Consider the following 23,808-nt stretch of genomic DNA (forward strand, 5'->3'; position numbering starts at 1 on the left):
TCAGCGCTTTTTGGGATTTAGTCGAACATCTGATTTTAGCATAAATAGATCTTATTATTATTGTAATTGACATTTAGCTCACCTTTAATACAGAAGATAAATTTTACGCAGATTTTAATTTCATTTTCAAGTAATGCGTGACAGACAACCTAAATTTTTACTGGTTTTTTACAGCAAAATTTTCATTGGGTATTCTTTTGTTCAGTGTGGTATTATTCAGTAAAGTACATTGATCAGAGATAATTTTCGTACCTGCGTAGTGTTTATAAGTCTTCTTTGATCCACTTCGTTAACTTATCGACAATTATTTTTCATACCCATACTAGGAGGTGGTTTCCGTACACAACGTGTGACCATATCAATAAGTTAACATTTTAATTAACCGCGTGATTTCAGTTTTATTGGCGGCAGAATGATCCAAACTATGACTTTACCGTAAAAAAAATACTTTTTATGAATTAAATGAAATATTAGTCAATAGACCAATCAATCACTGAATATTACCGTCGCCAATGTACGAACCTTTTTGGAACCTGCGGAATTTTATCCTATTTGTTTCCATAACATTTTTGTATACAGAAGATATCTTTAGGTTTGTATTAAATATTTTGAGATTATATGGGGAAAACTATGAACACATAACTCTAACGCATGAAAACGCACATGCGCATAACATTAATAGTACAGCGGATTTACAAATGATAATGAAATAATCAGTAAATGAACGGTATTGAAAATTCAATGCGATATATCATTATAATTGATACGCAGATGATACGATTATAGATAACAGTCAAATTATAAAATGTGTGAAAACAAAATAAGTTAGATAGCGAATACCTTGATATCGTCTTAGCTCCGTTATCCAATTTAGAAAAAACCTCACTAAGTAGAGGTACGATCGATCTAATGCCTACGGACAATGATGAACTCTAAAATATTACAGAGACCACTGACTTCATTTCTAAAATAAATTAGGTAAACAGCATTGTAATTTTTTTGTTCAATAAAGTTTTGGTATTTGCTCAAAAATATGTAGTTTTAAATTCATCAGTGAACACAAAACCTGTAAGTAAAATGTTAAAAAGTTCAGAATAGTATAATGAAAATAGTAAAACGCAACATTAAACCAAATACATAATTAAAATAGTAATAAAAGATTCGCACAAGAACAGTTTCGAGAAACATTAGTTATTTAATTTCAAAGACAAGACATTAATTATGTCTTAAATTCGTTCTCATGAATATATTTTATAGGAATTTGTGTTTAGTTAAACAGACATTTCATTACACTGTGAATTAATAAATACCTATGAAGAGTCTCGATTTCATCTACATATAATGTCTTGGAAACAGTTTCTCGAATACGAGCAAGCGATAATAGCATTTTGCGGTTTTGTTCTGCTAGAGAATTTCGTATGACTATCGTCTTCAACTGTTGATATTATGACAAAAGCTTGCATTAAAAAATAAGGTCACAGTCGCCTTTTAAGTTATAGAAATTTTAGAACGTTTGTATACTTTGGCCAAGAATAGTTTCTCTTGATATTATTGCCGGTTTGTGTTCGAGAAAATCTCTTCATGTAAATTTGCTTTGAAGCAATTTCTTGTTATTTGGCTTAAAATTCATTCTTCAATCGATATCTTGTATCACGATTTCGTGTAACTTTTGATAAGCAGTTATCTAATCGACAAGTGCGCATTGTTTAAAAGTAGCAGCATTTTCTAAGGTTTTAACGATTCTATACAATCTTCATGTCGTAATATATTTTTTGAACAAAATATTGACATATTGTTAGAAAACAAGAAAATGGTTTTGTAGTAATTAATTGCTCAATTAATCGAATTTCGAATGGTAAGTATATCTACGTAAGATGTATTGTTATGTGTATACACAAGGACAGATCGAAAATAAAAAAGATCTTGAACAAAAAAACAATTCTATACAGTACTCAAATAAGCTTGCACTCTCAATGTCGAAGACGTTTCTGAGTTACGGAGGACAACGACCTCACGTCGTTCAATACAGCGGTTGAATTCAAATTTCAAACTTTACCGCCTACTAATGGCCAAAATTGACGTGATGCCCAAATTTGTAGTGGTCCGTGGAATACTTAAGTAAATATCAATTATTACTTTTATAGAGCTTCGTTAAATTAACAATATGAATGTTAACGCCTTAAATGATTATTTTGATATACTCGTAGTAGAATAAGTTTAAGTGCTATTATATTTTTCTTGCATTATGGAGCAATGTTAAAAGTCTGCAGCAAAGAACGGTCACTACTTTCTGTCTATAATTACGTAATTCTGCCAAAAGAAATACACGTTTTTATTTAATTTAATTCAGCCCTTTACAGCCTGATCCTATTAAAAATTTGCAGGGGTGTCAAAAATTGTTATGAATAGAGTCGCAATTTTGAAAAACCAATGTATGTACTATATCATCATTTGACCAACCAACGCTCTAAGTCGCTGAGTTCGCAATCTTTTCCAATCTCAACGATATTTTGACATTTTAAATATAAGCTTGCTAATAAGAACTTATGGTATTCCTATATTCTGAAATAAAAATCTTTAATAATAATAATAATAATGTAAGTGTTACATGAACAAATCCTGAGGATATTAACCTCTTCAGCGTTTAGATAAACATTTTGATGTGGTTATTAATTCTAACAGTTTGTTTTGGACAACGATTTATGTTTGTTTGGACAACGATATATTTTTTATTAGATGTTAGAATTATTTAAACTTAATACGGAATTTTTTTAGAGTTTACTATGGTTGTCTCTTTTTTGTTTTCTACTATCTAATTATATTTCTAATTCTAATACTATTCTAGTACTTCATTTTTTTATTATAATTGGATACATAAAAAAACTACTTTTACTTTATACGTCTCTTCTATACTTAAAATTTCTGTAGATACAGTATCTATGACAAAATTGTTGTCTTACTTCAGTGACGATTCAATTCATCATTGTATCAAAATTTAATCCAAAAAGGTACATTTCTTATTCTTTCGGATTTTCGCATGTAATTTTCGTCTATCAATCGTAAATCTGATTTTTTAAGTATAACAAACCACTGAAACGAAGACATTCACAAAAAAATATCATCACATTAATACATACCTACAATTTTAGCTGAATTAAATGGTTTAAGAGATCCAACGTTCTATACGAGCTATAAAAGCAGTTTGCAGCAAATTTAACTGCATCGTAATATTTAAAATGTTTATTTGTAAGATTAGTCTATCGAAAAATTCTAAGTGTATCTAAAGAATTTAACGAAAAGTGTACATAACCACTTTTTGTCAGCTTCAAAATAATGCCTTTGTCATCGCCTTGACAATAAATAAGCTTTCGATTTGCAATATTCGTTAGGCAAGATTTATAACATTCCTTGATATGTCATTAAATTGAAAGCCAATTATAAATATAATATATCAATCGTAATATAATAAAATATCAGACTTCCTCTGGGGTGCTGGATTAAACCATTACGATGTTTTAGACAGTTTTAGTCTAGTTTTATTCTAATATAGTAACGTTTAAATAAATCTCTAATAATTCTTCTTACGAAACAAGATAAATTTTATCAATTAGTTAAGCTATAAATAAAATTGTATTTTAAACAATAAAAATACAAAATTAAATACCATTCACAGGTTACCAACCTAAATTTATATTATAATAGTAATATATCACGCATAGATCGTTTCAATATTTAGAATTTACAACTACCCATTGCCGAATACCAAATTATACACTTGCTTAACTCTATTATCTATTTTGTTACGTGACCAATTGTACCAATATTTATTCTGTTGCATTAATATCTCAGTATGCACTTCCCAACAACTCTTTGAAATCCAATTATTATTAATTTCAATTCGTTTAATTGATTTATATTGACGTTAAGTGTGAGCCCAATTGTGTTTCATTTTAACATTATTGAGAGCATGTAGCTGTTTGTTATTTTGATTGTTTGGGTACTCATTCATTGGTAAAAGAATCGACGCCCGAACATAATGTGTCATTATGTTATAATGTAAGCTTTACAAAGCGTGGGCCAGTAATAATGCGTGGGAACACAGCCCAATTGCTATGATCGTGATCTATGTCTATAATAGGCGGTTTAGTTTAGTTACCTCAATATAATTTTAAGTTCGTTTTTTTATCTTTTCTTTTTTAGGATTGAAGGATTACTGGTGGCCCGGAGGCCTTTCCATTTTCACAAGGACAGTTGGGCGAGCAAAGGCTCAGCCAAGTTAAGTTCGTCGTGTTCCTTAGTAAGATACCCCGTGAAATTCCCGATATTTGTTTTTTTTTTTTTCCTGCCTAAGCTATTTCAGCGTAACCCTAACGTTTGTAGGTGAGCTCACGGGGCTCAAACCTGATGACGTTGCTAACACGAACCCTAGCAAGAGCCGTGCTTCGCAGAATCTACCACCGGATCGGAAACGCGACCCACTGAGAAGATCCGGCGAGAAACTCAGTGGGCTGTAGAGTTAATTTACTCGTCGAGCCCTTCGTCGCAAGCGACGGGTTCGACGAGAACGGTGACCGGTGCTTGAAGTACCTAGAAGCACTGTTAGTGGATCGGGAGGATCCGAGATGACGTGTTTTGGGCGACGTCGACTGCTTTCCATTCTGTCCGCAGGATCGGGAATGATTCCCGATAATCGATCTTAGTAACATAGCGTGAAATTCCCAATAATCGATCTTAAAAAAAACAAGCTCACTGAAAGTTCGTTCAGGAAGGAAATGTCAGCTTCCTTTTACGTTTCCGCCATTAATGTAACCGAAGTATGGATCAAAACAGTGTTCTATTGAGTCGTCGACTTCCCCGTTTGATGTGAATTATAGACTGGTACATCCGTTAGTTAAACACACGAGTTTTATGGAACTGTGAAGTGTTAAGGTGGTTACCAGAAATGTCCTGTCCAGTGTTGATACTGCTAAGTGTTATTTCTGAGAATTTGTGTAAACTTGGTTTAATTCAAAAAACAACATAGATTTTTTGTGACAATTCTAAAGTTGATTGAGTGATAATATTAAATCCATTGTTACGACGATCATTGTATTCTTACATGACTGTGTATTTGTTCGACGTATAAATCATAGTTGCTTAAGTTAAATTACTTTCTAAAATGATTTCTCTAGCGTTACCAATGATTTAAATTATGTTAGTCTTTGTTCATTTCTAAAACTTCTGACTATAAACAAATTGGTTATTTATTTATTGATTACTTTACATGTGTATGTTATATTTAATAATAAAGAAGCAGCCATGTACATACAGTCACAGTGTATGTCATCGATTTATTTATCCATTTAAAAAAAAACATTTCTTAGCGATATTGAATGTGTAATCTTTTTAGGTCGGTTAGCTAAGTTTGCAATTTGCTACGTGAAATCTAGGCTGTTTCAGATTCGGGTTACGGATAACGACACATTCGTGATAATCTATGAGTGAAACAAAGCGTAAATGACTTATGTAATTTCATTGTATTTGAAATTTAATTATGCATGCTACAATGTTATGGTCGTTGTCGACACGCCACAGTGAAGGATTAAACAAGATAAAATCGTTTGAGCCCTATACGAGCTGATGATTCATATAGCATTTGGGAATTTTTGACCATCGTCCAACTGTTCGAGATCCCGACAAATTCCAAGGGACTGAATCGAGACTTATGATAATGCGAGATTGTTTTAATAATGGCTTACGACCGGTTTATTTGTTAAAATGTTGATTTCTAATTTGGAAATACATATGTTGTTTGTCTTTTTGTTCATTAATTTATAATGCAATTTTCAAATTTGGAATTTAGAATCACATATCTAGTACATAATATAGGATACACGATTGACGCCTTCACATATAATTCATCTGAAATATCTAAGTAGAAAGTGCTTGTCAAGTGTCAATTGATTGAAATATAATTTGGCTTAATATAAATCGTTTATACTTCATTATTATTATTATCGGCTTTAATCTTTAAGCGTACAACAAAGGCATAAAATACTAGCCTTAAATATAGAAGATCGTAAGTTATTGAAAGGTCGTATAAAACACATAGGTATACGTGCGTAAATTTTCCTAGAATTCTCGTTTTGAATTCCATTGTTAACAGTAACCGAAGATCAGACACGAGGCCGGGCAGGTAGGTAGTCCTGTCTCCAAACAAAAGTATGAAGACAAATGATATTTATTCGATTGTGATTTTATTATTTTAAGGGAAAATCTATATTTTTGTTTTAATTGTGAGCTTACTACGTCGCGGTATTTGTGCGCGCTAATCTATATTTATTGTCATAACCAATTTGAACATCGATTTCAGAGATGTTTATCAGATTGGGTTAAGATTTCTTTTTTCATTTAAGTAGACAAAACTTGTATTTATTTTTGTATAATATATCGTATTTGGTATGGTTCGTAGATAATACGTGATTGCGCCGATGGGGTTGCCAGCAAGTAGTCTCAAATTAATATTGCCCACAAAAGGTTAATCTAAAACATATTGCGCTATTGTAATTGATTTAATTCCATTATTGGCGCCATATGAGGATGCTTTGTTTGCTAACTGGTACTTGCTATTCGGAATATTGTAGCTCTGAGAATTGTTTTTATTTCGGGATCTGTAGGTTATAGCCTCGTATAACCTTAATTCATAAACTCATAGCCTCAGTTACATAGTGAGTATTTTTAATTTATTGGCGGACACAAATTATTACAGATATTATTGGGATCACCCTTGGCGATATCAGATATCTGTTCCAACTTTGTGTCTAAATTCATAACGAACGATCTTAGCAAATCTAATGTGAGTCCTGAAAAGTAGAGTATGGCAATTAATTAGAATTTTTACCTTTATCACGCTTATAATGAATATTTAAGGATTATTTAATAAAATCAATTATGTATCTTCCGATTTGTAATTCATAATTATTCCTTAGAGTTTCGGATGTCGTGTTGTAATAATACTATTTTTAGGTCAAGTTTGAGCATCATGTCAATCTGAAACTGAAAATTTATTAGTGTATTATTTAATCAAATTATTAAAAAGCCACTCACTCACAATATCAAGAGGCTAAAAATCCAGTGAATCCAGATACTAAACCAATCAATATGCAAGCGTATATTCATCCACAGGACAGAAGCTTTTGCTGACTCGGAGCTCGGCTATCACTCTGGGGTTATTGATTTGCATACACTATTATAATATCACGTTTATAATCCACAAACAGAACATACAAACAATATCCAACTTATGAATGAATGGGACGTTGGAGAGTTTCACTTGTCAATAAGCCACCGTCTTGCAATCGTTGATCTCATCGACTATAAAACACAGTTGTCACTGGTTTCACTATTATTCTTGTAGATAAATCTCTCGACCGTTTTAATTCACATGAATTTAGTATCGATTGTGGCCGGATCGGATTTTAAACAAAGATGCACACAAAAACAATGTGAAATCGCGAGGCGCGCACCGCACGTGCCGCCCCGCTTGCGGTCGCCTCCAGACTAGTAGGTGGCAAGCAGCAGCGACTCGGCGCTCGGTCGGGATTAGTCGGGAAGATAGATCGTGTTCGGGTGTTTTCGCGCGATTCGCTGCGTGCTGCGTTCACTCGTCAACTCTGGCAACTGAGCAAGGTAGAGCGCGATGCTTGGCGTGCCTCTTCTGTTTTTATTTTCAATACAGCCACACATTACATGTCAATTTCAAGAAGTGAGGTAGATTAAATAATTATTAAATCACGTTACGCACAGTTGAATTTTATTTTGTTTGAAATAGTATTATTTATGTTAATTGCCATAATATATTTGAATGGTTGCGTGATATGCTAGCTAATCCTGAAAATGTGGTAAGAATAAGGAAACTAGACTTTATCATGAACAATAATTTCATGTAATAATGATATAAAATTACAAAAAATGAAACAAAATACTAAGCTACATTAAAAATACAATCATGTCTATATCAAAAAAACTCATAGTTTCATTTAAAAAACAAAAGACAACATTGGTATTCTTCAATGCTGCTTTAATAAATTGGATTAAAATGAATTGAGACTACTTTAGATAAACGTTGAGAAATCGTAACTAAAACAAACCATTTTAAACGACTGATATGTACTAAAAACTTATATACAAGAGGAGAATAAGCACTAATAAAAAACAACTGTAATAGTGATTCGAATCACAGAAACCCAGCAGCTCGCGGAGGTCTTGTCTGCATACCCTCATTTTTCGATTAATAGAAAATTAGCCTTGAACGATACGTGATTTATTGTTCATAAATTTCAAATCCATTATACTCATATCTTAAATATACAGTAGGCACCGTTTCTACGTCAAATTTAAACCCATGCTTACGAAATTGTTGAGAGTCAGAACAGTAATTTATTTCTTTCTCATTTTATCTCTTACTCGAAATGGTAGTTTGAATAATTGAAACGTTTAAAATTACATAATTGGCCTATAGCGATGCCCTGCAAAATTTTTAAGCAGTCCTATTTAAAAATAACAGCACAAGACTAATGATACAGTTTATTATATAACCTCGACGCATATAGAGTTTTATAATCCATTGAACATTGAATTTTAATGGACTTGGGTGAGCTGACGATCTGGTAGTCGTAATAGGTGTTGTTGAGTTAATTTAATGAATAAATACCTAATTAAATAACTTGAAACCTCCTGTAAATGTAGAAGCGGTAATTGCCTTTGGGTCCGTTTGCAAAACGATAATTGTGCTTAACATTTCATTGCATTATATATGCATTCAAACATTGTTTACGAATGATAAACACGCTTAAAACTGTGCAAATTGACTACTACGAGTATAATAGAGCAAGAGCCCGCGACAGCCAGACCTTCGTTATTTTATAAAAGCTGAAAGTTTCTCTGTGTATGTCTCCAACACAGGTAAGAACGACCCGCGATTATAGAGTTTCGATTGTGGTTACTTGGGCAGGTAACAGGCAGTAAAGGTATATAAAATAGTACCTTAAATTCGTTAAAGTATAAAGGTTTTTTTTTAAATATTTACTCCAGAATATCTTTAGAAATCACGATATCCGTTGCCGGACACTTTTTCCAGTTGTTACCCCCTGCCAGACACCCCTAAACTTTAATAAATTTTAATTATACTTTCGTTATACTATAAAAGCTAAATTTTATATATGTTACTTAGGGACTTATAAAAATATGTTACCCCAATAGCCGGACAGTTTTAATGGTTCTTACATCTTGCCAGACACATTGAGAGCCCGCTGTAGGTGCGAGCGCGAGGTAGCAACTGTTCAAGCGGGTGTGAGCGAGATAGAGTGCTTAGTCTATTGTGATCTTTTACTGCACATCAGCTGTCGTTTATAGGATTTATCCGTTCTAAGCAGTGATATCGAGGCGCTACTCGGCATGGGAGGCTCTGTCATTCTGGCGGGCGACCTAAATTGTAAACACATCAGGTGGAACTCACACACCACAACCCCTAATGGCAGGCGGCTCGACGCGTTAGTCGATGATCTCGCCTTCGATATCATCGCTCCGCTAACCCCGACTCACTACCCGCTAAATATCGCGCATCGGCCGGATATACTCGACATAGCGTTATTAAAAAACGTAACTCTGCGCTTACACTCGATCGAAGTAGTTTTAGAGTTAGATTCAGACCACGGCCCCGTCATTATGAAGCTCGGTCGCGCTCCCGATTCCGTTCCCGTCACGAGGACTGTGGTGGATTGGCACACGCTGGGCATTAGCCTGGGTGAATCTGATCCACCATCGCTCCCGTTTAGCCCGGACTCTACCCCGTCTCCTCAGGATACCGCTGAAGCCATAGACATCGTAACGTCACACATCACCTCGACATTAGATAGGTCATCGAAGCAAGTTGTGGCGGAGGACTTCCTTCACCGCTTCAAATTGCCCGACGATATTAGGGAACTCCTTAGAGCTAAGAACGCTTCGATCCGCGCCTACGATAGGTATCCAACAGTGGAAAATCGTACTCGAATGCGTGCCCTACAACGCGACGTAAAGTCTCGCATCGCCGAAGTCCGAGATGCCAGATGGTCTGATTTCTTAGAAGGACTCGCGCCCTCTCAAAGGTCTTACTACCGCTTAGCTCGTACTCTCAAATCGGATACGGTAGTAGCTATGCCCCCCCTCGTAGGCGCCTCAGGCCGACTCGACTGAATAAGGCGATATTGATATCGCCTTATTCATCAGTTCAATATCGACGACAATGAGGAAAATTATAAGAACGATTAAATATTTTTCTTTGACATGTAATATTTGGTTTGTACTTTATAATATTAAAATAACATTTTTTATTTTCTATAATATTGCTATGAACGTAATAAAATAATTTTTTTATTGGATATCTTAAAAGATCACAATAGACTAAGCACTCTATCTCGCTCACACCCGCTTGAACAGTTGCTACCTCGCGCTCGCACCTACAGCGGGCTCTCAATGTGTCTGGCAAGATGTAAGAACCATTAAAACTGTCCGGCTATTGGGGTAACATATTTTTATAAGTCCATAAGTAACATATGAGTCGTCTATTATCAAAGGTGGCAATCTGTGCATTTGGACAAAAAAATGTTATTGATATGTCAATACAGATTGATTTGAATATAATCGTCTCCTTCAAAGAATACGGTTCAAAACCTGCATTAAATAAAGGTTAATAGTAAGCCTGTTATTTATCTAAGATGTCGTTCCGAAGAGTTTTGTGACTGCCAATGGAATACAAAGTCAATAATTCGTTTTTCTGATTTACCAATAATTATCCAAAAGTCAGATTGCCGGCTTTGATAATAGTCGACTCATATATAAAATTTAGCTTTTATAGTATAACGAAAGTATAATTAAAATTTATTAAAGTTTAGGGGTGTCTGGCAGGGGATAACAACTGGAAAAAGTGTCCGGCAACGGATATCATGATTTCTAAAGATATTCTGGAGTAAATATTTAAAAAAAACCCTTTATACTTTAACGAATTTAAGGTACTATTTTATATACCTTTACTGCCTGTTACCTGCCCAAGTAACCACAATAGAAACTCTATAATCACGAGTCGTTCTTATCTGTGTTGGAGACATACACAGAGAAACTTTCAGCTTTTATAAAATAACGAAGGTCTGGCTGTCGCGGGCTCTTGGGCTATAACTATCACTAGAAGCTTAACCTAAATTGACTTCATTTTTTTGTTTCGGACGGGTAAAATCCAACTTAAGTACCTACTAGACAAAGGTGATTACTTTTCTTCTTCAAATAATATTTATCGAATACTCATATCTGTAACTTATATAGTTAAGCCGTAAATCATGTTACAGTAACACTCATACTCAATCTTCTTCTTGATTTCTCCGATTTTAATATAAAGTTATCGTCAGTGATTGCTCTCCGATCCATTAACGGTGCTTTTAGGTACCACAAGCACCGGTCACCGTCCTCGTCGAACCCGTCGCACGCGACGAAGGGCTCGACGAGCGAATTAACCCATAGACACAGCCCACTGAGTTTCTCGCCGGATCTTCTCAGTGGGTCGCGTTTCCGATCCGGTGGTAGATTCTACGAAGCACTGCTGTTGTTAGGATCAGTGTTAACATCACTCCGGTTTGAGCCCCGTGAGCTCATCTACTAGTTAAGGTTACGCTGAAATAGCCTCTCATGGCTATCAGCTTAGGTAGAAAAAAGAATATTGCCTATTCGTTCCAAAGAAATAGTCATTTTTAGATCGAATACTGTTAATAATCTATCGACAAATGTCGATTTTAATAATATTTCAATTTAGTGATCTTGCCTTTTCTGTGTTAAATATATTTTCTTAATTTCCCTCGTTGTGCTATTAAGTCTGGAATATCGCCTCCCCATCTATTCCTATGGGCATCGTAAAGACGACTATGGAATCTATCGGACCCCTCTAAAAATTATACCAGCGTACTGCGATCAACAACCGGCATTTACTGGTATTAGGTAAATACTATATTGTAAGTTTACATGGGCCGGTACCATTATCCTGCCTGTTTCTGCTGCAAAGTGATTGCTGATGTATCACTACGTGTCCCGATTTGAAAAGCGGGACAAGAATTACAGAATCCATTTTTGAAATATCGATCTCAGGTATAAAAGTGCGTGGAGGCATTCATGTTGTGATGATGTCTATAAGCCCGGGTAACAACTCTGATACATCAAGTGGGCCGTGAACGAGTTTGCAATGAAGTAAAATAAAACTGTACGTTTTAGGAAACCTTGTTGCTTTATAGCGAACGATACTTTTATAGAAATGATGACGTTTAGATGTTATCTTGATACCACGTGTTCCGCTGTTAGAATGACGCCTGTTCCACTGCTATCAGTAAATACTGCGCCGTTTGAGTTATGAAACTAAATTCAAGAAATACGTGTAGCTACAGGTGCATACTGAATTTCGAATTGTACGATTATAAATTGAATATACCTATTAATTATCTTTACAACATTTCATACATAGAACTACATTTAATTATTCAAAATGTTACCTTCTTTGACTAACAAAATGAAAGATGGTATATTTTTTTCATTATTTTTCATTTACTGGATTGATTGGCCTCAATTTGTAGAATTACTTGTAAAAATAAAGAGAAAGCATTCTGGCGCTGATACCCTAAATATGAATTTATCAAAGAGATAAGTACTTGTTTTCCTTAGCTTAGTGAATTAATATTGTTTTCCGTGTTTGTAGCGTTTACTTACATTTCTATTCCGAGAACAATCCTCTTACGGCTTGTATATTTACGAGTTGTGTTCACATTTATATAAACGACACTGATTATAGCACTCGATGTCGCGCTGTCCCGAAATAGGCTTGGTTAAAGAGAGCCATTCATCCTGCATAGCTATGGGAAAGTAGCGTTTGTACCCAACGACGTTGATATATTGAAGACTCCCTTAAAGGGTTCAGATGTTCTGACTTTCTGAGTAACGAGATACGACTGGGGTCTTTTTGATCTGTAATTGCTCTTGTTAATGTCAAAGACAGCTTTTAATTGAACACGATAAAATCTAAAATGTTGAGAAATAATATTTTATTGATAGTGACAGTTTTGTGTCCACGGATCGGTATCGCCATCTTGACTCTCAACAATTTGGTAAGCATGGGTTTAAATTTGACGTACTACGTACTGTATATTTATGAAATGGGTACGAATATAATGGATTTGAAATTTATGATCATTAAATCATATATCATTCAAGGTTAACTTGCTATTAATTGAAAAATGAGGGTATGCAGACAATACCTCCACGAGCTACTGAGGTTATCTGGTTCGAATCATGATTGCAGTTATTTTTTATTACAGTGCATATTCTCGTCTTGTGTATGTTTCTAGTACCTATCAGTTGTTTAAATGGATTGTTTTAGTTACGATTTCACATCGTTTAACTAAAATAGTCTCATTTCATTTTAATGTAATAAGTTAAAGCAGCATTTAAGAAGACTAATTTTGTCATTTATTTTTTAAATGTATTTTGTCTTGTTTTTTTAATGTAGCTCTGTATTTTTTTTCTTTTTTTCATTTTATGTCACTACTATTCGAATTTTCTGTTCAAACTGATGTCCTTTCTGTATAATTCTTCTTCTCAGTCGTTCACTCCTGGCGGAGTGGTCGTGGTTACGTAAGTCTTAATATTTGGTTGCGGCTTTTGAGAGACTTCTCCATCTTTCTCTATTTGTGGCGGTACGTGTACACTCAGTAAGGGAACACTTCGTAGACAACTTAACCAAGTCTGTCCACCTTGTGGGTGATCGGCCGCGAGAGCGTTGACCGTCTACTCTTCCTTGAACCACTAAACGTTCCAATGACCTTTCATTACGAATGATATGTCTAAACATATTAAGGATTCGCAATTGCACAATCGACGAAAGCCTTTGTTTGATTTGGAGCTCTTTGAGGATGGATACATTAGTGCGGTGAGCAGTCCATTTTACCCTCAGCAAGCGTCTCCAGCACCACATCTCAAGGGCGTCAATCTTTTTACGACATTTTTGATGGATCGTCCACCTGGATGGATGGATTCTGTATAATACAATAACATAAATGTATTATTATTATATATTTCAGTTTGGAGAGGAGACCGGCGGTAACAATTGAGGATAGAAGAATATAATAATAGACTTTCATTTCTAAATGTATATTGGAAATTTTCCTGTTTTATTTCAATGAAGATCGACGATGAGGCCTTTATCGAGTATCAACAGTGTTTTCTCTAATAGTATAAAATTAATACCAATAAACCGTTTTATATCTTAAAAACGAAAGTGTTTTATTTTATGTTTGGTACGTGTAATGTTATATATAGGTAACAATATTAAAAATGTGATGTAGGTACCTATTTATTATTTGTTGTACCTATGTATTATGATGTAGGTACAATGAAATTTCTTGAATTTGAGGTGTTAAAATTGTTAACTTAATTTTTAACTCATTGCACGAAAGGGTAGATATGCGTAGAAAAATTTTGCGCAATGGGCAATATGTCTCGACGACGCGGTCCTTATCCTTGAAGAATTTAAGCTCGATCGAAGCTCGAATGCTGTTTATGTCACATTCTCCTCTGCACCAAAGGAACAGAACTAAGCTGAAGGCCATTGTCCGTGATTAACTAAAACATAGAGGTCATGACCCTCAGTCTGTAGCACATTGACGAATGGAGCTGAGCAACTCTAAATTTGGATTTCGGTATTCCCGATTGAATGTCGCGGCATCAAATGAATGAGACCAACAGTCTTATCAAGGAAAATTGTCAATTATAGCATATACTTACTATAATTGTAGGATATTTTTGCAACAATTAAAGTACAGTTGACAACTTCTCTCGCATATCGGCTTTGTAGGACGTCCCCTTCTCATTACATTACTGTGTATCTTCATCCCTAGGGTTTTTTTGGCTCAATGATAATTTCTCTTCGCATAGCTTGCCCACATTACGGTAGCTGTTCACTCTTTACTTTATCTGTCTCTAGCGTTATCTTCAGACTTCCCCTTACCCCTCCAGACCTATAACTTGATCAAAATAGTAATTATATATAGATAGGAAATAAGTTTAGAAGGTCACAAGAGGTTGTCCATGACCACGAAAACTGGAGTATTCGAAACATAAGACTTTTTTAATTAATCAAAACGAGGTTAAATTATCACAGAAAGTTTAATTAGGTTACAAAAACCTCTTGTTTTTTTGTATATATTATTAAAGAACTTATGTATTTAGGATAATGAATAAAGAATCTAAGCATAGATACTTTTTTAAATTAACAGATAAAACAGGTTTTTTTAAAAGCAATCGTATGCACAATTCTAAAAATAATATGAGTTAATTGAATGTATCATATTCTACAATGATGAGGCGGAAGAAAGAATGAAGTATCTATTATTTATTTGCATTTTATCTATTCTTTATTGTACAAAGAAAAACGTGTCATCGGAAAAGGAACAATTTCAATAAACCATGTAAAGGGTTCCCCTTTAACTCATAAGTAATTTCTTTTCCTTCGGCAAATGAAAATTACAGGTTACAGCCTAGGGAATAGCGTACAACAGAATTGAATATAAAATATCAAAATACAAGTGTTTCATAAGTTATAAATAAAATTCACACGCATATACGATTACAAATGCATATTAATATTATAAATGCGAAAGTGAGTTTGTTTGTTTGTTACGCTTTCACGACTTAACTACTCAACCGATCATCATTAAATTTTGCAAACACGTCAGGGATGTAGAAAGGACATACAGTAATTTTCTAGCGAGGGATACATTCATCTTTTCATAATGCAAGTGACAGAAATAATAGTATTCGGATTGTGTCAAATCATAGAAATTTGTTTGAATTACTTTCCGAAGCATTTTGACAAACTGCAGACGTATGTAGCCCATTATTCTTGACATGTGCTATGGATTAGATAAACGAACTCACAGCCTTTCTTATCTAAAGTGGTTATCGGAGCCCATCAACAATGTTAAATGCCGCCACTCACCTTCAGAAATGAGTTCTAAGTTTTACGATATATTAACCTACCCACCCGGTTTTTTGATAAGGCCTATCATCAGTAAATGCTAACGCTTGACGATCTCAGCACGCTGGTGTGAAACGCAGAGAGTACTGTTGCCAATTCTCTTGTGCATACTTTAGTTGCTTTTTACGAAATCCACGGGAAGATAGATGAGGTGGTGCTTTTATAAGCCGACACATTCAAATTGTAGTAACGTCCGGAGTTAATATTATTAACAAGTGCGAGCCACTTTCCTTTTACTGTTTAATGGTAATTTTAATAAGAACATGTCATAGCATTACGTAGATTCATTCTAGAAACTGAGAAAAGGAGTCAAATGATTTAAGGACACGCATTGTAGATAAATATGGTGGTTTCAGCATTCGAAAAAACGAGAAGAATCCCTCATAGAACTCCCCATGGAACTCAGTACAAAGCATGACTTCTAGTCTATCTCCTAGTCTCCATGTCTATGGACTAGTCTCTTCTCACCGCACTAAAACTTAGATTAAGACAATATTAAAGTTATCACAAAATCCGTGAAATACTTAGTTTCCCGAAAACCTTTTTAGAGTAATGACCACAGACGGACCCGATTTGGGTGGTCCAATCCTACATCCCATAATTAAGCCGCACAAATCCTTAGGGCCCACCTGATGTAACCTCCAAAACCTTAATATGTGTCAACATCAATAACATGGGGCGGTGAATCTTAATTTCGTTGATCCTTTTATTAATTAAAACTTATTTCAAGTTAAATTAATTAATTGTTTTATTAGATTACTTAGGAAATGGACATGGTTCATGGTTTTGTTTATTCAATAACAGTATATTTATTAATATTATATTAAAGTAATAGTTTCTTTTTTTCCTGCCTCTACTGATAGCCTTGAGAGGCTATTTCAGCTTCGCCTTAACGTGTAGGTGAGCTCATGGAGCTCAAACCGGAGTGATGCTAACACTGGCCCTAGCAAGAGCAGTGCTTCGCAGAATCTACCACCGGATCGGAAACGCGACCCACTGAGAAGATCCGCCGAGAAACTCAGTGGGCTATGTTTGAGGGTTAATTCGCTCGTCGAGCCTTTCATCGCAAGCGACGGGTTCTACGAGGACGGTAACCGGTGCTTGTGGTAACTAAAAGCACCGTTAATGGATCGGGAGGATCCGTAATGACGTGTTTTGGGCGACGTCGACTGTTTACCATTCGGTATACAGGATCGGGTATATAGTTTTCAGCGGTCACAACAAGAGGGTTCTCATGTCGTGCCGCCGTCTCAAAGTGGCACAATGATGATAGATACTTACTGACTGAGTAAAGTTCCAGGTCATCATGGAAAGTAATAGTAATGATTATGGTAAAGTATGATACATTAATAGGATGAAACGTATCAGCACTGAACTGGGGCTCTCGATAAACAGGTCCAAGATCAGGGTCATAGATCGCAAACTTGAGCTTACAGAAAGACTTGACTTAGAGGTAGTTGACAACTTTGTGTAGCTGGGCGCAAACATTAGTTGTGATGGTTTGAAATAATGGTAGCGGATGGTAGCGAAAATGAGATGCAGAGAGGAATCGGAATGGCAAAAGAGGCTATGGCGCAACTTAATAAGATATGGAAGGATAAAAAAACCCCCTGAAAATCAAGAGCAATCTTGTACGCAATTTAATGTTCTCCATATTCTTATATGGTGCAGAGACCTGCACCATGAAGAAAGCCGATCGCGACCGAATTGATGCATTTGAGATGTGGCGCTGGTGAAACATGCTAAGAATTCCCTAGATAGTACGTCACACAAACGTGTCGATCCTCCAAGAACTCTTGATAAAGACGAGGCTTTCTACCATCTGCCTACGTAGAGTTCGAAATGCTTTGGCCACATTGCAAGAAAGGATAACGGCAGCTTGGAGAAGCTAATGGTGACTGGCGAGGTGGTCGGAAGAAGACCACGAGGTAGAGGCCCGATTCGTTAGGCTGACCAGATTCGCACTACCCTCGACACCACAGTTCATGATGCTCTACACTCGGTGGTAGATAGAAGCAAATGGCGTGGAATGATCCGAAATAAACTATTGTTACGAGGTGGTTACGACTTTTAGTATTGAGAAAACCGTAGCGAGAAGAAATGATTATGCTAATAGTATATAAAATAGCCTGTAGGTGTTTTTTTATTTCTCTATAATACAATCGAAACTAAATAACGAGTGGATATATACAATAATTTTTACTGGTTTTTTAGTGCATGGATGGGTAGGTTCCTGTTTGTTTTTGACGCGAAGTAGTTCTCTATTTTAGCTTGAAGGTTGGGGTAGCCGTTATATAAGAGTTCAATCTTTGATCTTATGTCTCTGGATGAATGGGGGCATTCACATTGTGAGGTTTATAGGCTCCAGTTACAACTTAAGACTTTTATCTATTTAGCGTAATCAACGACAGTGCCAATAAATATCGTACGAGATTCCGAGATTTAACATCAGCAATCACAAGAAAACAATGTAATTAGAATCCAACGTTGATAGCTCTTTTTGTTGTCGTGCTTTTTCATGACAATCATAATACTACACTTCGAACATTTAAAGACGCGAACCATGAAACATTTCCTGTCATTTAACATTTACTAGAGGTCCCGCAGTAGTCGAAATTCGACTATAATTAATTAGAATTGTAAGTTTGTACACTATTATTATTGTATTTAATACTTCTATAATCACAAATTTCGCCAAGACTACACTATAAAAAATATTAACAAAGACAAACAATATTTAATCTATTCTCAATTTGACAACAGACGTGAAGAACAAAAGTTTGACAATAAATAGTATGCATGCGTGTGTGCGTCAAATACATGGTATGTAGTGTGTGTAATGTTTTCTTTATTGATTTAATGTATCTTTTATGCATTATTTTAAAAAAAATATTAGCATTGTGCACTTCTTCTCTATATTCTGTATAAGTGTGGAAAATTTCATACTGCTCCGTCCACGCAATTTTCGTAAAAAGGGATACAAAGTTTTTGCTTCACGTATTAATATATAGATTTGGATGTTTATTATTGATACATTTTTTTATAGTCATACAATACACGACGTATATGTGTTCGATTCATTTGCGTGTGTATTTTTAATGAAATCTTTGAATGTTTTTTAAAAACTAATTTTACTTAACGAAATACATGTTTTATGGTGTTACTGTTTTTTTGTGGTTTTTACCTTCTGTAACGTAGTTTTATCTATTGATGGAAAGCTGGGAGAAAAGTCATTGGCATGTGACCAACTCGCCTTTTCTATATCACATTTAAATTGTTTATCTTCTGGTATTATTTTTCTGTGTTCAAATAACAATATTTAGTTTTTTAGAATTTGTCGGCGGAACGACCAAAATAGTTCCTGGTCTCTAGGCCTAGCCCACAATCCCGTTATGAAAGTATGTACGTCTTCGCATATGTGACATTAATGTTATGACCGCCATTAAAGGCTTAACTTTTACGAGTGTCCGTATAGAAAATACGTTATTTATTGCATCCTCTTATGGTTTTATGCATTTGAATAATAGTTAGTTAGTAGAGTCAGGATTAGATTAGTTCTACTGTGAATTCCTAGGGTTTTTTTATTGCTGTGTAGAGGCAGATGGGTCCACGAATATGGTGTACGTCAGCGGTCGGGGAACTTTTTTAATTATTACCCCAAAATATTTTTGTGTGAGTTAATATTACCCCATGGCGAAGAAGAACAACAAAAAACGAAATCGCTTCTATTTAGCATCTCTCATATTATAGCCCCATGATAATTTTCAAAAGAAAACAATAACTAAAAATTTAATTTAAACATCATTTATTTAATTTATCAATGTAATACACACGATGCCTACAATAAAATACCTGGGTCAATCATGTGAACTTTGTGTTTCCAAATAATGTGTTTTATCTCATTCTCTCGCCGGCTGAATCCAGTATTTAAGTGTTTGTGTCTCTATGGACTTATTTATTCGTTTTGTTTCATTTCGTTTCATCAAGTTTGAAATCACAACAATTCTAAAGAAGTTTCATTTTAATATATACTTTTTACTCACAAAAGTTTTATTTTTACCCCATTTGGGGTAATTTACTCCGGTTCCCCGACCGCTGGTGTACGTGAACGTGAAGCTCTCAACAGTCTTGAAATATCATGTGTCATGGTAGGCTGGTTTTTGTCTACCAGCGGTATTATTACCTAGGGCGGCCTGACGGGCTGCCGTACCGAGACGGCTGATCTAAAATCGTCGACTGTTGCCTCAACGACCCGTCCGTCGGTCGTCCTAGGGGCGGCAGCTACTCTACCCGGATTTTAGCCCTGGACGGAGATCGGACGGCGGATGAGAGAGGGGGGGATCTTTTGGGGGTAGGTGTTATTGACAAAACTATACATTTATTACTACAAATAAAGATTTTATTTCGCTACCGTAATAATATGTCTTCAAGTTGAGAAAATGACTACGGTAGTGGAATTAACAGATTTACCTTAATTGCTAAATAATTACTTAATCGATATAAATTGTGTAAAAAATTATTGAGCGCCTTAGAACGCCGATAATAATATAACCTACATGATGGATATACATTAAAAAGACGACAGATTCAATTCAAATAATTCCGCAGAGCACTCACCATGGAATGTAGGAATAAAAATCAAAAGGACGTCTTATGCATGTATTAAGGATGTCTTAAATGGAATAGATTTTACCTTTTCCGGTTAACTACTTTGTTATTTGCTCTTACTTTGAATTTCGTGAAATGTTTTCTTATATATTGTCAAATTTTTTTGGTCAATAACGGTATACAAAGCTTCAATTATTGAAGTGTGAATTACAGTTTTTGCACAATTACCATTTAGTACCAATCATCAATCTTCATTGAAACGCTTACTTGTTCTTTCAATCTAGACATATTTGCTTTAATAATTATTGTGGTTAAAAACAATTTAAAGTCAGTTTCATATTTAATACTCGGTGACTTACAATCTTGTGGTGACTTGTGTTTGTTTGCTCTTTGTCTGGGCGTTCATTTGTTTTATATTTAAGTATATGTATGTATTAAAAAAAGTCTCTAACGAACAGCAATTCATTTTTATATACATATATAGATTTTAGGGTTACGGTAGTCTGCGCACAGATGAAGAAAATTGAGGGGTAAAAGGCTCTTTGGTCTTAGCGACATTTCGGTTAATACGCCACATTTATCTTTATAATTAAAGGTGTGTTTTATTTGGTATTAGCATCAACAGTTCGATGTTGTTAATTGGACTTTAATTAAGCTTACTCCATTCAAATAGCTGAAAAAGATTTTTTATCATGAAATTTTATTTGAATTTTAGCTCTCCTGTAATGTTACAAAAATGTCGCTTAAACCAAATAGCTTTTCACCAATCGATACGGTTAAAACCTGAGGAAGGGACGTTACAAAAATTATTTTCTCTTAACTGAGCCTGCGCTCGCACACCTGTCCTGGTGAAACTGGAAAAACCTCCGGGCTACCAGTAATCCTTTCTCTCAAAAAAACATTTGTAGCACTCGGAGACGGCCACGGTAAAGCTATTGCATAGCACTTTTTATTAACTTATGCAATTATAATTTGACAATAATAATTTAATATTAATACAATAATAAATTAAGACCACGCTGTATTTATAAACATTAACAAAAGCAAAAAATTAACTGCACACTCATAAGCTAGATCGCGCGAGAGAGATGGGCAGACTTTTCATGATGCGCATGCAGTGCGACGTCACGCCGCGTGCTTATTCAAAAACACTACACAAGCGCAACGTGTGAATATGTTGAGCGCGAGCTACATGGTAGGCGGAGTGGAGTGTTAGGTTTTATTTTCGTTACGGAATTTCTTGAATCGGTCGCCGCGCTCAAAGCCCACGATAAAAACTATGCAATAGCTTAAAAATAGAAATAAAAATTGTGCCTAGTTGTTAGTCTTGGCAGATACCGAACAGGGAGTAATTGGGATAGCGAACGTTGAACTCGAAGATTAGCATGATGTTTCTGTCAAACTCAATTGACATTACATCAGCATTTTATGATCCAAACCACTTTAGCAGGGTTAAACAGCAAACGATTATTTTAAAACGAATGAATCTATTATTTAGCGCTGTATTTATTTATTATTTGTTTATATTCTATTTAATGCTGTCTCTCAATGCAAAAGATGTTTCAGAATGGACCATGTTCGTATACTTGGAAGCCTATGATTAAACCTATAAACTTGTATTTATCTTATCTCGTTACGGGACCGAGAGATGTAGAAATTAAATCAGATTATAACACAGGCAAGTGTATATTTCCTTGTTACAAATGAACATTTAATTTTGTAGCTATTTGAAGCTTCCTTGAATCTCGCATTTGCTGATATAAAGCACATCTTACGACATAATTATTGAGGAAGTGGAAAACCTTAAATAGAAACAGGGGTGTAATAATTCTTCTTTCAATAATAGATTCAGTTATTTATGGCAGGGGGAGTCGGGCCGATAAATGTTTATTTCTAACACACACTCATAAATCAACACGTTTTACGTTCTTAAAGAATATATTTCCCTTACTGTTATATAGCGTAGTGCTTAAGGATGACATCCTAATATGTAGATATTAAAAACTGTCTCTTATTAAGTTATTGAATAGCAAAAAAATTACGAAGCATCTATGCCACATTCCACGTATGCATATAACATTATAATAAAATAAATATACATAAGTATAGGGATAGTATAACAGTGTGCTTAGTGAGAGTCTTTGAACGTTGTCGATAGCGTAAGAGTTAATTCAAATTTGTAAGCAGTTGGAACAGCGCCCCTAGCGGCAAACGTAGGCAAACGTTTAACTCCACACAAATTTGAGTTAGCTTTTACGCTATCGAGAACGTAAAAAAAGGGTGCGTGTACTTACGTACGCGCGTAAGAAGTTATACTTTATTTTTATTAAATTTATTTCTTTTTTTTATTTAAATTTTAATCATTTTGAAAAAAAAATAGATTAAACAACTTTAAATATAACGATAAAACAGACACGATTACGTAAATAACGTACTACGGCCTGGCTATTCTATTACAGAGTCTTGTCTGTATATTGAATAAGATAAAAAAGGGTGCGTGTACTTATGTACGCGCGTAAGAAGTTATACTTTATTTTTATTAAATTTATTTCTTTTTTTTATTTAAATTTTAATCAATTTGAAAAATAACTTCAAAAATCGATTAAACAACATCCTCAAACACGCATATTGGACATCCCTTTTCTTGACATCGTATAAATTCGGTAATTCTCGGTACGGTTCGGAAAGTTCACCAGCGGCTATATTCAGACTCGCCAAGTTACGTCGGTCGTATTGTAATGAGCGATTTAGTGGGCAACTTCATTCTGTTAATTTTGTGTCAAGGTGCGCGCGCATCGTAAAATTTCACTCTCATCAATTTTTCATAACGCGCCTAAAGAAGTATAACTTCAAAAACTCGCACTAAGCACATTGGAAAGTAACAATAGACTCGTGAGGGCAGGGCGCACGCATAAATAAACCGCAAATCATCATCACACCCTTCCTAACAAATCGACTGCTGGATATACATTTTTTTTTTTTTTTTTGTCAGGAGGAAATCGCCGGTCTTCCGCCCTTCACTGGGGATGGAGGGCGGGGCATGTCGGAGTCGAACCGACTAAAACCTCCTGTCTCTCAACAACCAACGTCCAAACCTCGCATCAGACAAAACTCAT

The 23,808-nt window shown here is 35.1% G+C and overlaps 1 protein-coding gene and 1 long non-coding RNA gene across 7 annotated transcripts in view; one reads left to right on the forward strand and one right to left on the reverse strand.

The window, feature by feature from the left end:
• Positions 1-7,655, reverse strand: part of LOC101736246 (ADP-ribosylation factor-like protein 4C) — an 80,343-nt gene extending 72,688 nt beyond the window's left edge. Inside the window, exon 1 of one of the 6 annotated variants that reach the window (XM_038014043.2) lies at positions 7,087-7,655. The gene's annotated coding sequence lies outside the window, so the exon portion shown is untranslated. The remainder of the gene's footprint in view (positions 1-7,086) is intronic. The other 5 variants (XM_038014042.2, XM_062671221.1, XM_062671222.1 and 2 more) reach the window with 5 other exon arrangements.
• A 69-nt stretch (positions 7,656-7,724) lies between these two features.
• Positions 7,725-14,321, forward strand: LOC134199717 (uncharacterized). Its single transcript, XR_009974327.1, has 2 exons — positions 7,725-7,880; positions 14,130-14,321. It is a non-coding gene; the product is annotated as an uncharacterized LOC134199717 (long non-coding RNA).
• Positions 14,322-23,808: the final 9,487 nt, after the last annotated feature.

This window comes from Bombyx mori, chromosome 11, assembly GCF_030269925.1.
Source record: "Bombyx mori chromosome 11, ASM3026992v2".
In the NCBI taxonomy this organism is placed as follows: domain Eukaryota; kingdom Metazoa; phylum Arthropoda; class Insecta; order Lepidoptera; family Bombycidae; genus Bombyx; species Bombyx mori.